Genomic DNA, 17,630 nt, shown 5'->3' with positions numbered 1-17,630 from the left:
GAGCATGAAAGGAGAAACAAGGCCTCATGGTCAGCATGATGGTGGTGGCCAAACACTTTCACCGGGTGAGATGAACCATGGTGGGGGTGAGAATCCAAGGTCCTAGGTCGGCCAAAGCATCTTCCTTCACAGTTGACTGGGGTGTTGGAAACTCACTACCACAAACTAACAACAAGGCCGACAGTGGTTGACGTCAGCTGCAACAGACACGGAGTCAGCTATTTACTGCCAACATGGGTTAAAAGTAAAGGCCGTTGCAGGGAGGCCTGCACGGCTGCTGAGGCAAACCACAGACCCGGCTCTGAATGCCCACTGGCTGGAGCAGGGTGGAAGCTACGGTCCCCTTTAGCAGTCCCTATGTCCACCAGATCCAGGTGAGCCAGCTACTTAGGAGAAGGGCATGTTGTCCTGATACTCAGATATACCAGCCTCGTAAAGGGAACAAAAGAGTGACATGGACTTTAGACCCACTTCTGCCTCTTTATGAAGGCAAAGTAAAGTAAATGGCAAGGGAAGTAAAATGCAAAAAAAAAAAATAATTAAATAACAAAACGGTGACTGCTTCCTCCAACAGCTGCTCACCCCCGAGCCTGCCATTTCTTCACCAGTGTCCGCCGGCCAGGCAGCGCTGTCACGCGCGTCACACAGCGACAGCCAGGAACCGAGTGCCAAGCACGTTTGTGTAAAAGAAGGAATGGAGCAAGATGCTGCAGAATTTGACTTGACAAGTTTAAATACTCCATGAAAAACATCCCTCAGCAGCCGCCTAAATGAATTCGCATCTCACTTCTTCAAAACAATCAAACAAATTTAATAAGGGCACATTTGTCACCAAATATAAGGAGGACCAAACTGGTTCCTTAAAGCAAGGATTGTAAGAGGTATCAAACACCAGTGGGTGATGTGCTAAAAAAATTAGAAAATAAAAAGATGACAAGGATAATACATGGATTAAGGCAGCTGTTAAGTTTTTGCTTTTTAAAGCGATGGAGACAGCACGGAGGGTGATCTAGCTATTTCCAATGCAGGGTGTGCACAGCCCACATTTTTAGACGCAACAACATGCTCACAGGGCAGTACAAGAGAAAAAGGAATAAAGAAAAAGGAAAAGAGGAATAAGAGAAAATTAGAAACACACAAGGACCAAAATGACTTTGACAGCAAGTACAAGAATATACGTGAGTGTGTGAGGCCAGGGACGCGGGGAAGGTGAGACCCACCCTCACCTCCTGCTCCAGGGAGAGCAGGGGCCTGAGGGGAGCGGCGCTGCCGGGGGACACCAACGTGGTCAGCGCCCCTAACCAAAACTCCACATACATGGGTCTAGGCAGGTGTTAAGCTACAAATTGTGGTCACATTTCAGGCTGGACAGTTTTACGCACTTCCACCAAGAGTAGCAGGAGAGAATTAGGCTCTGTTCCTGCACCAAAGCATTGTTTAAAAAATTAATGTCTGCGGAATAGTAAAAGCAACAATGGAGTAAAAGTGACTGGAGGAGAACGTGCTTGACCCGAGCTCACTGGCCGCGTTATCTCACTGACGTTAAGATGCTGGCTGAGACCTTATGGTACCAAAACAGACAGACGCACCAGGAGGGAGGTTTAATGCGCTGCTATATTTTGATGCCGGGAGCCATGCCTGGTACACGAGGTTCTGGGTAAACAATGGTGACTGTGTCAACCACTATGGTCTAAGCACATATCCAGCTACTCCTCCAAATCCCAAGGTCAGACTTCAAAAGGCAAAAACAAGCAGGAATTCTCTGGTGGGTCCGCAGACTCAGAGCCAAGCAGTTGCTGAGCAAAAATGTCACCAGTGCCTCCTGTGACAAAAGAGGAGGCACTGGCCATGGGGCTGGGGCAGGGCTCCAGGCTTCCACTGCTCACCCACCAGTCTGTCCAGGGGGAGAAGGTGGTCCCTGCTTACGTTGCACCGATGCACCTACCTTGACTGACGCCTGGGGGATCAGCAGGAGGTGACATGTTAGGTGAACGGAGCCAGCCTCGGTGTAGCACGGTGCTGGCAGCTGTGCCCTCAGCAGTGCCCAGGCTCCTAAACCTGACACCTTATCTCCAAGGAGCAGATGGGGAGCGCGGGCATGTAGATCACAGGGCCCTGTGAGGACAAGAACAGATCATGGCCACGACATGCCTTGCCCCTTCCTTAAGCATGTCCCAGAGGAACAGAAAATTTATCCAGAGCCAGCTAGGCACCTCACGCAGGTGGGACTCGGGTCCTCTTGCCTATCACTCACAGGGCTGTTCTAGATATTCTTTTTATCAATTCTCTGGCATCTTCTCCTCCAACTTACCAACAACCAGAAAGTAGAATCTGATCTTAGTTAAGTTCAAGAATCACAGAGCACCGCCTCCACAGCAGGCCCGGCAGCACGTGCCAGGTCGTCCGACCATCACCTGTGGGACCGCCATGAGCCCTCTCCAGACTCAAGGACCGAGGCCGTAGGCCGGAGGTACACAGATTCCCTCACTCTCCCCAGCAAAGGGGGACCACCTCCCGGCAAAGGCATCTCACCCTCTTCTGCCCGAGGGACAGCACAATAGATACACGGGGAAACAGAGCAGTAGTTGGGGGGTTAGGCAGCCCAGAAGAGCTCGTCTGTAATTCCGAGGCAAAGTGGGGCCGTTGAATTAATCACAGGGACAAAGTGAGGATGAACATTTCTCTGCTCTTTCCCATACTCCGTGATACGCCTTTCCCTGCATAAGCAGTTCATTCGGAGGTCCCTGGCGGTGTTTCTGATGTCCTAACATGGCATGCTGCCTGTCGGGCAGGAAGAGAGGGCCTGAGCCGAACAGGTGCTGAGCTTGGGAGGCAGGAGACACTGGCTCCAAGCCAGCTCAACCAGCGTCTCGTTCTGCCTCTCGGGATTCAACATCTCATCTATAAGCAAATGGATGAGACTGTCCCAGGAAACGCTGCCCAATAGAAATGAAATGAGAGCCATGTAAAGAAAGTTTCCCAGTTGCCATATTTAAAATGGTAAACAAAGAAACAAACCAACAAACAAAAAACAAGTACTAGAAACTGATTTTAAGAACATATCTTACATAATCTACTGTATGTAAATTACTATCATTTTGACATGTAATCAATAGAGGAAGTAACAAGATAGTTTATATGCTTTTAGTAGAGAAGCCTCAGCGTCTCATGTGCATTTGAACTACAGCACATCTCAGCTCAGACCAGCCTCCTCCCCAGTGCTCCTAGCATCAGTGGCTGTGGCTACTCTATTGAACAGCAACTCCAGGGGTCCCACCAGGGTCCTGGCTGAAAAGCAGGAGTAAGTGCTCTAACACTATCACTAAAAGAATCTCTCTGAAACAAAGGCGGATTCACTTTTAGATGTCTGTAAACCGTCGGGCTGCACCTCCCTCCCCCCTTGGATACAAGACTGTCCGATTCCGTGCTGATCCCTTTCTGGATGGAGAGAAGAAACCCGGCACACAGCCAGGTTGGACTGGCCTCCAGGTAAAATTACCTGCTGTCTGTGTCCAGTCCCATGAAGTCCTCCTTCTCAAACGGCATGCAGAGGAGTGGGATCTTGTCCCCAGACTTGTCAGGGGCCCCATCCAGCCACTTGGACTTGAGCAAGATGAAGAGTGACTCAGTGAACTCCTCGATCCTCTTCTCCACCACCCTGCAGTCCTCGTAGATTGAAGGCCACGTCGGTGCGCGGCTGCTTGGCTACCTCCCCATGCAGCACAAAGACAAAGAGCTGAGAGTCATTAAGCGTGATGCCACACAGCTCCTCTGCACGTGGAGCTTCTCGAAGGCCTTGGCCGAGAGGCAGTCGGTAATGGTGACAAGGCCCACAAACATGCGGTGGGTCTGGAAGACGCTCCATCCATTCTTGGGCGCATAGTGATACCTTTAGTGCGTACAGAGTGTGCCCTGGGAGCTGCACGGGCTGATCTGGCTCACCAAGGAGATTCGTTTATAGATGCAAAAGAAATTCTCCTCTGAGATGATCCCCACTGGTTTGACCACCACGGGAAGAGTCTCATAGTCCTCAGCACACTGCACGTAGTCAGGGATGCTCCTGTAGCAGGCCCTGCCGAGAGGGGAGAGGAGATTGGGGTAAATATTGTACTGTGGGCTGCGGGCTCCTCTGGGTTGCGGTGACCTGGTGTGTACCAGCCAGAAGGCAGGGGAAGCCCAAGCAAATCCAGGGGTACATTTTGTCCTTCAGAGCCTGCACATGGCTACCGTAGCTCGGATCAGTTTACCCAGCTTTTGGTTTAGGCTTCCTGCCCCTGCAGAGAAGGGTCATTTCTTGTTTTCTGTTTCAAAGCACTTAGCAAGGCCCTGATGCAAAGTCACTGCTCAAAAATGCGGAATAAAGAAATGAAAAAAGGAACTGCTTTCCGCAACCCCCTTCAGCAGAATATAAAGAAAAGGACAACAGTAGGAGCAAAAGATCTGGATTTCAATTCCAATTTATTTGAACCCCTAAGCTGCAGAATAATGGATAAGAAAACTTGCCTTGGGGAGGAGGGTACAGTTCAGTGGTAGAGCACATGCTTATCATGTACGAGGTCCCAGTACCTAATTTTAATAAATGAAACAAATAAATAAACCTAATTACCCTCCTCAAAAAATACTTTTTAATTCAAAATTCAAAAAACACCTTGCAATTGACACAACATTGTAAACTTGACTACACTTCAATTAAAAAAAAAAAAAATTCTTGCCTTACAAGAATATATCTGGATTACGGAAGTTTGCAAATGTAAAATGCCTAGGGTACCACCTGCATAAAAAGGGGTGACTACAAATTTACTATCCCTCCTTTATGAGCTATATTTCCTTCGGGGGAGTAATAACCTCTCAGAGCTAATTTTCTCAGATTTAAAAAAAAGTAAATATTACCTGATTCTCAGTACTGCTGAAGAATCAGATAACCCTATGAAATCATCTGACCCACAGAGGTTACTCAATAAATGTTTGTTGAATGAATGAATAAACAAGCAAAATGAATGCTGCTCCCTGCCACAGACCATCATAATGGTACTGCTTGGAAATCCCAAGCCCACGTTCCACCCGTCTCTACACTAACCATGTGGGTGACCTGGGCAGGCGTGTGTGCTTCTCTAAGCCCCAGTTTAATCGTGAATAGAAATGATGGCAATAACACAAACCTCAAATTGTTAGTGAGTCAGTAATGAATCGTACCCCAACTTTGCAAGATGGAACCATTAAGGAAAACTGGGAAAAGGGTCCATAGGCCCTCTCCATATTATCTCTTACAACTACATGGGAATCTACATTATATCTCAAAATAAAATTTCTACTTTTTTAAAGAAGCTATTGAGGTTAAATGTGCTCACTGTCTCAAAAAAGGAACACACAGAAAAAATAGGTCAATGCCCAGCCTATGAGATACACTCAGTTAACATTCCCACTGAACCCACAGGTCCCTCCAAATTCAGAGCAAGAGGATGGGTCCTCGTGGCAAGAGGCCACTGCACCTGAAGCTAACAAAGCTAATGGTGCTCACTTCCAAGAGCCCCTGTCACCACACTTGTTCTAATTTTCTATTTGTAATATTTTTCCTTTTTATTAAGTAGAAACTCCCAATTGCATAGCCTTCACCTGACTAGACATCAAGATGGCAGCCCTTCAAAACCTGACCACAGAGATCATGATGGCAGCCCTTCTTGGTGAAACAATAAAATGAAAAGCCATTTCCAAAAGACCTCTGTGTAAATCTACTAGGGAACTTCATCCTGGACTGAGGAAGAGGACTGGGGAGGAGGGGCCAATCTGGGGCATAGAGAACTATGGGCCACCTGTCCCACGATGGACTTTAGACTCAACCATCACCCTCCAGGAAATTTAAAATACACAGCGACATAGTGCGATGGGCAAGATTTTTTTGTTTTAAATCCCTGAATCCCTTGCAGGTCTTGTTTCTACTGAGACACAAATAGATTATGTGTATAATGTTTCACAAAAGCCTTAAAATATTATCACCCCAACTTGACACATCAAGAAACTGAGGTAGAGAGGTTTGTCACATTGTGCAAGATTAAAGAGAGGCCACGACAGACACCATAATTAAATCCAAGCCCCTGCTCCAGTGCTCACACAAGAAAGTGTGACATACTGCGCCTTTTCCGCTCTCTCCCTGCAATAAATTTCTGAAGAGTATTTTCTGTGCCACCTGGAATCTCAATCACATCAATTTTCCACAAAGAGCTATGTCACTCCTTGCAGGAAGTAACAAAATCTAAAGTGTTGGGATGGGAGGAGAGATTTGCATTTTCTGTTTTTCAAAGGAAACATGGCTTTAAAAGAAACTGAAAATCACTTATCTAGTCTAAGCCCTCATTGTGCAGAGAAAGAAACGGAGGGTCAGAAGAGATGAGGAAAGGGTTTTATTAAAAAATATTGCCTCAGCACAGCACCAAGCCAGCCCTGGGCACTACTGGGGGAGGATCTGGGAGGCCCAGGAGAATGAGTGTTAGAAAACGCAAAGAGAAGAAGCATACAAGGCCCCGTCTCTACACCACCATACCATGAAATTCCACCAATTTACCCAGTATGGGGGCAGCCAATAATAAGGTCGGGTAAACAGGTTACAGAAACCTGGAAGTCTCAACCATAGTGGAAATTCCAACATTTACTTTTTTTTTTTCCCAGTTCAAGCATCAACTCAGTGGGCACTCTGTACCAGGGACTACACTAGGCCTGGAGTTCTCCCAAATACAGATCTCTATTACCACGTGTGCAAACCACGTAAAGGCCACCAGTAGAAAAGCGCACATAGATAACATGGAATTACTGAAACTGAAAGCAGCCAAAGAGCATATATTACTAGGAAAAACGGTGCTGCTACAAATGGACTCATGGACATAGAAAGCAAACTGTGCTTAGCAGGCAGGAAAGGGGAGATTAACAGATACACGTTAATAAATATAAAATAAATGACAAGGACCTACTATATAGCACAGGGAACTATATTCAATTTCTTGTAATGAGTTCTAATAAAAACAATCTAAAACATATGTATATACATATGCATATGTTGATAACTGAATCTCTGCTGTACACCTGAAACTAACATTGTAAATTGACTACACTTCAATAAAAAATAAATTAAAAAAATAAGTAAAAATAAAAGCAACGCCATTAAGAAAAAAAAAAAAAGAATACTGTAATCCCCTTAGCTGTATTTGCTGGAGAATCCTGGTTGCCAGCACCAAGTCCACTGGATCACTCCATCACTGGCTGTCACTCTTTCTGACCATCAGACAGTCACTTGGCTTCACTGAGGTTACTTTACTCTTCTCTGAAAGGCTACAGTAGCATCTAACGATGTATAGAATCTCATCATTCACAAGCCCAACAATTAGTGAGGACTTCCCTTGGGCCAGGCTCTGGAGAGATGAAAAGATACAGTCCCAGATATATTCATGGGTAGAAAAATTTATGCCATAAAGACAATAATTCTTCCTGTTTTGATACACAGATGCATTGCAATTCGAATTAGAATTCCTACCAGATATTTCATGGAATGTAACAAGTTAATTTATGGTCAGGAATAGGCAAGAAACTTCTTTAGAAACACCACTGGGGAGGGGTGGGTATGTCACTCATTTCCACTGGTCTTTCTAATGTGATGAAAACGTTTTGGAATAATAATTGTTGCACAACTGTGAATATGCTAAAAGTTGCTGAATTGTACCATATAAATGGATGGACTTCATGGTGTGTGAACAATATCACAATAAAGCTGTTATATGAAAACATATTTCTTGACAATTATTTTTCCCTCTATACTACTAGTCTGCCCCACGATTTAAGAAAAACAAAAAACCAAAACAAACCAAACCCTGCCAGGAGCTCTTTAGGACTGCAATGTCCCTGGGTCTCCAAGGCCTCTGGTGGTGCTGTTCCTGTTAACGCACCCTAGCTGGGCTGGGCTAGTTAGGGACTGTAACTATCTTTTTAAAATCGACGGTTACACGTTTCACACTGGGAGTGGGAAGGAAGGAGCATGTCACAGCCTCATGCCTTCAGCTCATTCTTAACTGAACCAAGCCCTGCTTTCAACACTGTAATTCCTGGCACTATAAAAACACGTGAAATCAACAAGCACCGCCATCATAACACCTGAAAGTGTTCAAGGTAATTACCTGGGGCAGAAACACTGAGGGAGGAGACAGAAGCTCGCTCAGCACTGAGGATCCACTTTCCCGACTCCACCAGAAGCTGGGCTTTACAACTGAAGGCTCTCAGCCCAGGGAGCAGCGCCCACGCCGCTGAGCTTGTCCTCAGGGAGCAGGAAAGGGAGAGCAGGGCAGCCCCGGGGTTGCGGGGCAGGGAAAGCGGGAGGGCGGTTGGTGGAAACGCGGGCTGCAGCCCCGCTTGGAGGCCAGCCCCAGCCCCAGCCGCCTGCCCCCGTTGGGGTCCGCAGACCCGCCCGCCCGTGACACAGCCCTCCAAGGGGCGGGGACGGGCCGGCAGCCGAGGAGAGGCAGCCCGGGAGGAGAAGACTCGCGGGCGGGAGAGGGGAAGGGGACGCCAACCACGGATAGAGGGGAGCCCGGCTGGGTGAGAGGCTGCAGGTGCACACCTGGCCATGGACAGGTGTGGCCGAGGCGCCGGGGTAGGTGGCGCGGGCAGAGGGGTCTGGCCAGAGCAATTCAGCTGAACACAGGCTGACTGGCGCCCTGGGGGGCTGTGACATGCCGACCGCCCTCCCGCAGCCGCCTGACCCCTTTCCCGGGAGCCCCCCACCCTGCACTTCCACAGCCAGCGGCCCCGGCACCGGGCAGGAGCTAAAGGCCTACCGGTCGACAGAGCTGAGAAGCCTTTGGGGCCGATCCTAGGCTCGGAGCTGGAGCTTCCAACCCGCGGTCCAGCTGGCACTGACTGCCCATGCGCAGGAGGGCCAGCGATCCACTCTGGGTTCTGCGAGAGAAGGTGGGGCAGCGAGGGAGGGAGAAGATGGGAGGGGGAGGAGAGGAGGGGAAAAGTGGAGGGAGACTGATGGACCGGAAGAGCAGAGAAAAGGGATGGATCTGGAGAGGGGAGGGTCGTAGCAGAGATGGAGAGAAAAATCTTTACCTCTTGGGGCACCCCGAAGGAGGCGGCAGTCCTGCCTCTGTACCATTCTGTTACCCTTCAAGGCCCACAGCTCATGTTTTACCTCTCGGATCCAGCCCTCCATCCGATGCTTCTGCAGAACCCCTATGGGTATCACACCCGTGGCCCCCACGCGGAGCTGGGTTTTCTGTTGCTCTGGGAACCAAGCACCCGCAGGTGTTGTCGCTCAGAACTACCTTGGGAAGAGTACCTATTCCCCTTTTACACGCTGGGAAACAGGCAGGCATGATCTCTGCCTTAGTTCGACTCTCCCAGGTGTTGGGCTGTCAGGGAGAGGGTGGTACAAGATCAGAGCCCCAGACAGAGCAGACTGCCTGAGTGTTGGTGCACAGTCCCCATCCCTCCTGGGTAAACCACACCCCACCCTAGTGGAACCATCAAGGGCTCACAGTAGTTCCCTGGGTGTGGGAGAGCAATCCTCATGTAAAGGAAAAGCCCAGCTGGGCTAACAAGCTAAGTCACAATTCTAAGTGTGATAAGTGTCGGTTTACTGATCTAAATTCTGCTGGGCTAACTCGTAAACCTGAAGTTTAGTGTCAGTTTACTGGGCTAACAAGCTAACTCGTAAATCCAACCTCAACAGGTGTCAGTAACGTGATCTATTACAAGTTGATAAGCTCCAGTGTACAGATTCCTTGCTTTTTGTTGTTTGAGCCTTATTGGGTAATACCCCTTACTTGTAATTAACCCTTTAAAACCTCATGTGCATGTATTGGAGTTGCTCAGAACTTCGGAGCAGAAGCCCCTCTGAGCCCGCCGGCATAATAAATCTGAATACTCCAACCCCCCAATTGGTGCTTGTTTCTTGGCTGGCCTGTTGTTTCCATAACACTCAGTTCCAGTGCCCAGGTTGCTAGGTAGATACGAGTGTTACTGAGTCCAAATTCATTCTCCTCAGTGCAGGACAGGCCAATAAGTTGGGAGACCAGGTGTTAGGGCAAGGAATAGCAAGTCTCTGTAGACCTAGATGGCAAAATAATGTCCTGGAAAACCATCTCCCCAAGTCAGAATTCAGGCCCCTTTCCTACGTGCTTGGTTGTTGCAATCTTCCTGGTGTAGGAATTCCTTCTTGTTAGAATCCTTTGTTCTTGCAGCTATCTGCCTGGGTCAAATCTCTGTAAACCTCCAACAAAACAAACGTTATTTTCTATTTTGTAATTTGTTATCTTTTCATGAATGAAAAAGTGTTAAATATCCTTAAAGGTCAGAGCCTTCAGAATAGGCTCTCCTGTATATTTCAGGCTCTAAGCAACATTGTTTTACAAGCAAGATGAAGCCTAGGAGACAGAGCATGGGGTTAAAGTCAAATGAAAAAATCTAATATGCAGTCAGATTTGTTCTGTTCTATTACCCGGGCAGAAGCCACTTGAGGATTTAAATCCCTTTAAGTTAAAAATAACTAAAACTTTAAAGGAATTTACATACATAGTTGGGAATGTGCATACCATATCTGGAAAAGCATCCAAAGGATAGTAAACAGTGGCATCTCCAGGGAGAGCTGGAAGAACAGAGGAAGAGGGTAAACTTCTTTCACTTGTGTAGTTTTGTGCTCTGTTTGAATTTTTTTTAACCATTTGCATGTATTTTTCAGTTAAAAAAGTGTGTAATGGAGCAAAGGGGTAATTAGCTCAGCAAATACAGCAGCCATGGAATCACTGAGTCATCACATTTGACTTAAGCCAGGAAGCATTTATTGACTCTCTCCAATGTGCCCAGTGCTGTTTTAAGACTTCTTTTATTATTATTATTTATTATTATTATTACTATTATTATTATTATTGTTATTTTTATTTTATGAAATAATAACAAGGTATCCCCCACCCCTGCCCATGGCTGGTGGGAAACCAACTGAGTTTTTATTGAGTTGTTTTCCAAGGAGAAGAGATGAGTTATAAACTGAACACATCTTCAGGGCAAAATAGGCGGAGTGGTTTTACAGCACTCCAGACAGCTATGAAGGGTTTTCAATAAAGGTGCCCAGAGGCTGAGAGAGAAAGCCTCTAGGGCCCTACAAAAAGCTGCCCAAACTGCCTTCTCCATGGCACTACTGAAGTAGGAAAGAACAAATCTGACTCCATATTTGATCTGTTCCTTTGACTTTAAGAAATCCACGTTAATACGCTCCGGTCTTTTCATCGGTTATGATGTCACAGAAGAGACGGACAGGTCAACAAGGGACCACTGTGCCGTGATCACTGAGCCGGGGAACGGGATGGGCGGCAAGATGTATGACGCAGCCATAGCTGTGCCCGTGCTTCTAGTCAGGTAACCAAAGTCGCTTCGACAAGGTGTCAAATACTTGTGCCCACGTCCTCATCACCTGACGTGTATTAAAGAGAAATGGAAACCTATAAAATTCCAATACCCTTGGTGGGTACACCGTCCAAAGAGCAAAGTCACAGTTTGACAACTGGCCATCCCGGTTCCCTGGGATTCATTCTTGGAGAACCTTAGAAACCACTCCTCTGTCCTTAAGAAGTGCTGCATATTTGTTCTATCTTTGGCTCAGGGATGGAGCATGTTCAAGTGAACTTTAATGTCTGCACAGATTTGAATGTCTTTCTCCAGTTTCACTTGTCCATTCTAAAGAGGCCTGAGCTAAGTCCATCATCCGTAAGATCTATTCCCTCCAGTGACAGCTCATTGAGCCTGCAATTAAAAGCCAACTGAACAAGACTGTCTGTCCTCAGCTAAAAAGTTCACCCACCCTTCACTGCTTTCTTAATCTCCTCTCCTGGCTAATTGCAACAGACTAACACCTCCCTCTACCAAGCTCCCCAACTATGTCAGTTTTTCTCCCCAAAGAGAAAGTAAGGTCCATAAATGAGGAGTCAACTCCATAGTCACCTCTGAATTCCTAGCATATAGTAATGTTAATAAATAGAACTATGAATATGGCTTCTTTCCTTTAAAACATATCCGGTTATTTGAATGAGACCTTGGAAGAGAGGTGTTTGCTGTCCAGTATCTTGATCCACAAGACTCTGGAGGCCTTTTTCGGAATGACTGCTCACTGATTCATTCAAACCACAGCTTCTCATTCCAGGAGTAGCTGTGCTTCTCTGCCAGGAGTTTGTGGTCACTCTCATGCCAGAAGAGCTTTAAAGTATATCCTTACTTTGGCTTTGTTATTTTTCCCCTCTTCCAACAAAATTGACTTTCCTTACTGTCTTGCCTTGAGGAATATTTTTTTCCTAGTTCACCCTTTAGTAAACCATGCTTCTCGGGATGGGCTTGGCCTTACATATGATCAGTCATCCAACTCCCAGTGTGAGAGGCTTTGGGCTCACCTCCTGCCCTACTGTCAAGGCAACTGAAACTCAGTACAGGAGCCAACAGGTACCCCAGGGCTTCTAAGGCTCATGTATCACCCAGAATCCCTGCTTTCTGGTTTGTCTTGGCTTCTGAGGATTTCCCCTCACTTTCTTGACAATTAGCTGTGCAGCTTGAAAGATGAGGAAGGAAGGTTTTATTTCTTAATCCGCATTTTAAGAAACTTGTGTAATGAAGGTTTTCACAAGTTTCTACAACCCTCCATTGCCGAGACAGAAAACACAATAGATATTTTCTATGTATAGCATCATGTGTATTTTTTCTTTTGTTTACTTAACTTCAAACAGAAATCTTTTAATTAAAAAAAATTAAGGCCCCAAATAGGATAGAGAAAGGGCATACAAAATTAAAGGGCAAAGACAGAAAAATGATAAGTACTCTACAAAGTTAATATACTACTTACTCTATGGATCAGATCAGCAATTCTCAGTAACAGCTCATTGAAATATGACCATGAGGTAAAAGGTCTCTCTTGTCAGGAGATGGCTAACAGAAAATAGAATTAAATCAACAAACTAAAATTCTAATTCTGGCGAGGTACAGAAGGCTACCAGCAAAATGTGTCGTCTTCTAGAAAGGAGGGAGGCTCACCAGCACTTTACTGTGGAGCCTGAGCCCATGGGTTGTCGGTGAAGTGAGCTCTGTAAGTACCCAATTAGCAAAGCGGGTGATGAATAAAGAGACGTGAGCTTTGATGACAGAGATGATACTAATATTCACTTGTCCTGTAAAGTATGTCTTCATGTTCAGTGATCAATACCTCGGCGTCCTCAGGTATTAAGATTATAGGAAAATTCACACCCTGGGCCCAGACCTCCTCTTTGAGCTCGTGACACTGAACTTAGATGTCTCAAGGGCAACTCCAACTCCACCTGCAAAGAGCTGACTTCATGGTGCTCCTCCCATAGCCGTCCTGCCCAGGGCCCCTGGTTGGGGTCAAGGTCTCTCTGCCTCTCCCAGCTCAGGCCCATCACTCACAGATGTGACTGGAGCCCTCCTTCAGGGCCCAGATTTCCTCAGTCACCAAGTCCCACCACCCACACCTGTCCTAACAGATACTCACTGGCACTCACTCAGCACTGACTCTGTGCTGGGTACCATGCTGCACACTGTGCACACGTTATCTCACTGGATCTCCACAGCAGTCCTGGGAGGTCGGTACATCACTGCATTTATTGATTACATAAATTGTTTCTCTTCCTTGAGTGCATCATCCAAAGTGACACGGCTACTGAGCCACAAAACTGGGACTGAAAACCACTTGAAAATTCTACACTCCTACACCTGGCAGCCACCCTAATCTGACTCATCACATCACCTCCTGCTGAGCCTTCTAAATGTTTCTAAGCATTCTACAAGACAAAAGTGATCTACGAGAGCACCCCACTCCCCTACTTAAAATCTGTCAATGACGGTCCACTGCCCTTAGGAGAAAGCCCCACCGGGCCTGAGCACAGCCCAATGGCCCGGCATCCGCGTTCCCTGCGCGGCATCGCTCCCTCACCCACCACGCAGCTCTACACTGGCTGTGTCCAGGACAGGGATGCTGACTCCGTACAACCCGGGGCTCGTCTCAATCGAACAATGATCACCTTCTTCAGTGTCCACCTTCTTCACTGCTGACTCTCAGAAAAATATTTTCTAAGAATGAATCAATATCTTTTTCCTTACAACTTCCCGTCATTGATAATGAGCTCCACCCAAAAGAGAGAAGACTTAATTCTCAGTCTCCTTATCTGTAAAGTGAGAATAACAAGGAAATATGTGAGGTTTTAAGAGAAATAATATTCATGTGAGTCTGAGGGACAATTCCCAACATACAGTAAGCACTCAATATGTGCTTACTTATTATTAATAAGAATATAATGCATTCCAGCAACCTTAACTCAATGTTTTATGGCTATGTCCAACAGACTACAGACACATTGTTGGACGAACCGCTTTGAGCAGATCAGCACAAGCATACTGGGAAAGGTAAGCACTGACTCTGGTTACAGCTGCAGCCACCCAGCACTACGGGGCGGGGGCAGTTTCTCAGACTATTACATGTTGCTTGAGTATTTAATTGTCACTAATGAATAAAGACAGGTGTTCTTTAGTCACAGCTCCTGAAACATAAATCTTCAAAGATTGATGCAAATTAGATTTCAAGTACAACACTCTCTCTAGAAATTATTTGATAATAGTCTTAGCTCCTCTGCACATCAAAAGGGCATGTTCTTAATATATCTGACTACACCGAAATTGTTGTTTAAAAGAAATTAAGATGAAACCATCCTAAATAAGCTCTAGGTATTATCTTCACAAAGCCCCACCCAAGCGTCTCATTTCTCACTTGCACATAGGTGTTCAGGTAGCTTACTTAACCTGGGTCTTGGTTTCTTATAACATGGTGGTGGGAAGAGTTGTGGATAGATTTATGTAGCAAATATAAACCTTGGGTAGTTGCTGTGTAGAAATCCTAGAAATAAACAAATTGATATATAGTCCTACCCTCAAGAAGCTCAGCCTTTCCATTTACAACAGCATTAAAAATAAAATGAGAGATACATTTAACAAAAATTTACAAGATATGTACATTGAAAATTTTGAAGTATCACCAAAACATTTTAAAGATCTACATATATGGAAGACATCCAATGTTGATGGAATGGTAGACAATATTGTTAAAAATGTTAAGACTCCACAAAGTGATTTACAAATTCAGTGGAATTCCTATCAAAATTCCTGCTGACTTCTTTTCGAAAATTGAAAAACTTATCCCAAAATTCATATGGAAGTGCAAGGGGCCCAGGACAGCCAAAGCAATCTTGAAGAAGCAGAGCAAAATGGGATGACTCACTTTAAAGTGTACTAAAAAGCTATAGTACTAAGTCAGTATGGTACTGGCATAAGTTTGTATAAATAAATCTATGAGACACAATAAAATCCCAGGGGGAAAAAACTGACATTTACAGTCAGTTTTCCACAAGGGTGCCAACAACACTCCATGGAAAGAATAGTCTATTCAACAAATGGTGGAGGGAAAGCTGGGTATCTGCAGGCAAAAGAATGAATCTGGAATTTGTACCCCCATATTTTATATAAAAAATAAAAATTAATTCAAAATGGATCAGAGACAGAAACGTAAAAACTAAACCTATAAATTTTCTAAAAGAAGACACAGTATAAATCTTTGAGGTCCTAGGATAGGCTTTAGTTTCCTAGATACAATACGAAGAGCACAAGTGATAGAAGAAAAAAGCAGATAAACTGGACTTCATCAAAATTAAAATCTTTTTGTTACAGAGGACATCATCAAGAAAGTGAAATGACAGGGGAAGGGGGTATCTCAACTGATAGAGGGCGTGCTTAGCAAGAAAAATAAAATAAATCAATACATCTAATTACCTCACCTGTAAAGAAATTGTTTTAATGTTTAAAAGAACTAAAGTGAAAGCACAATCTGCAGAATAGGAGAAAAATTTTACAAAGCATGTATCTAATAAGAGACTAGTATTCAGGATATATAACAAATGCTTACACCTGAACAATACAAAGAAAATCGACACAATTTTTAAATTTTTCAAGGATTTAAAAAAATACACAAATGACCAATAAGCATATGAAAAGAATCTCAGCATCAGTAGCCAAATCAAAATGAAAATGAGATCTTATGTTACAACCACCAGGATGGTTATAATCAAAACATGCACAATAACAAGTATTGTTCAGGAGGCAGAGATACCTCATATGCGGCCAGTGGAAAGGGACAATGGTGCAGCTTCTTTGGAGAATTATGTTGTTTCCTCAAAAGGTTTGAGTTATATGGCTCAGCAATTTCACTCCTACATGTAGAGTCATCCCTTAGTATCCTCGAGGGGTTGGTTTCAGGAACCCCCCATCCTGGATTCCATAATCCAAGGATGTTCGAGTCCCTTTACAATCAGCCATCTGGATCCATGAAGTGGAAACTACAGATATGGCGGGCCAACTGTACAGCCAACAGAATGAAAACATATTCTCACAAAAACTTGCACATCAATATTCATGGCAGTATCATTCAGAGCAGCCAAAGGTTACAAACAATATCCATCCATCAATGAACGGATAAACAAAATTACCAAGAATAGTCCCACAAACTTTTGGTCATTGAATCTTTGACAAAGGAGGTGAGAACATACAATGGAAAAAAGAGAGCCTCTTCAGAAAATGGTGTAGGGAAAACTGGACAGCTGCATGTAAATCAATGAAGTTAGACTACTCCCTCACAGCATACACAAAAATAAATTCAAAATGGCTTAAAGACTTAAACATGTAGACAAGACACTATAAACCTCTTAGAAGAAAACATAGGGAAAAAATCTGGCATACATCTCAGCAATGTTCTCCTAGAGCAGTCTACTCAAGCAATAGAAATACAAGCAAAAATATGCAAGTGGGATGTAATTAAATTTACAAGCTTTTTCACAGCAAAGGAAACAGTAAGCAAAACAAAAAGACAACTTATGGAATGAGAGAAAATATTTGCAATAAATGAGACTGACAAGGGCTTAATTCCCAGAATATATAAACAGCTTTTACACTTCATAAGAAAGAAAAACAAACAACTCAATCCAAAAATGGGCAGAAGTCCTAAAGAGACTTTTCTCCAATGAAGACATACAAATGGCCGATAGGCACATGAAAAAATGCTCAATATCATTATCAGAGAAATGCAAATCAAAACTGCAATCAAATATCACATCTCGCCAGTCCGAATAGCCATCATTCAGAAGTTCACAAACAATAAATGCTGGAGAGGCTGTGGAGAATAGGGAACCCTCCTACACTGTGGTGGGAATGCAGTTTGGTGGAGCCATTGTGGAAAACAGTATAGAGGTTCCTCAAAAGACAAAAAATTGACCTCCCATATGACCCAGCAATCCCACTCCTAGGCACATATCCAGAAGGAACCCTAATTCAAAAAGACACCTACACCCCAATGTTTACAGCAGCACTATTTACAATAGCAAGACATGGAAACAACCTAAATGTCCACTGACAGATGACTGGATAAAGAGGTTGTAGTATATTTGTACAATAGACTACTATTCACCATAAAAAATAATAAAATAATGCCTTTTGTAGCAACATGAATGGACCTGGAGAATGTCATTCTAAGTGAAGTAACCCAGAAAGAGAGA

General features: G+C 44.7%; 1 long non-coding RNA gene across 13 annotated transcripts in view; it reads right to left on the bottom strand.

The window, feature by feature from the left end:
- The window catches only part of LOC141578970 (uncharacterized), a 108,077-nt gene extending 103,980 nt beyond the window's left edge, over positions 1-4,097 (bottom strand). For 12 of the 13 annotated variants that reach the window (XR_012509860.1, XR_012509865.1, XR_012509871.1 and 9 more), the window contains exons 1-2: positions 3,500-4,097; positions 1,946-2,115 (exon numbers count right to left, since the gene is read on the bottom strand). This is a non-coding gene — a long non-coding RNA (uncharacterized LOC141578970). The remainder of the gene's footprint in view (positions 1-1,945; positions 2,116-3,499) is intronic. The other variant, XR_012509866.1, reaches the window with a different exon arrangement.
- Positions 4,098-17,630: the final 13,533 nt, after the last annotated feature.

This window comes from Camelus bactrianus, chromosome 1, assembly GCF_048773025.1.
Source record: "Camelus bactrianus isolate YW-2024 breed Bactrian camel chromosome 1, ASM4877302v1, whole genome shotgun sequence".
Classification (NCBI taxonomy): Eukaryota; Metazoa; Chordata; class Mammalia; order Artiodactyla; family Camelidae; genus Camelus; species Camelus bactrianus.
The sequence above is the reverse complement of the archived record's forward strand: the minus strand, read 5'-3'. Positions and strand labels throughout refer to the sequence as shown.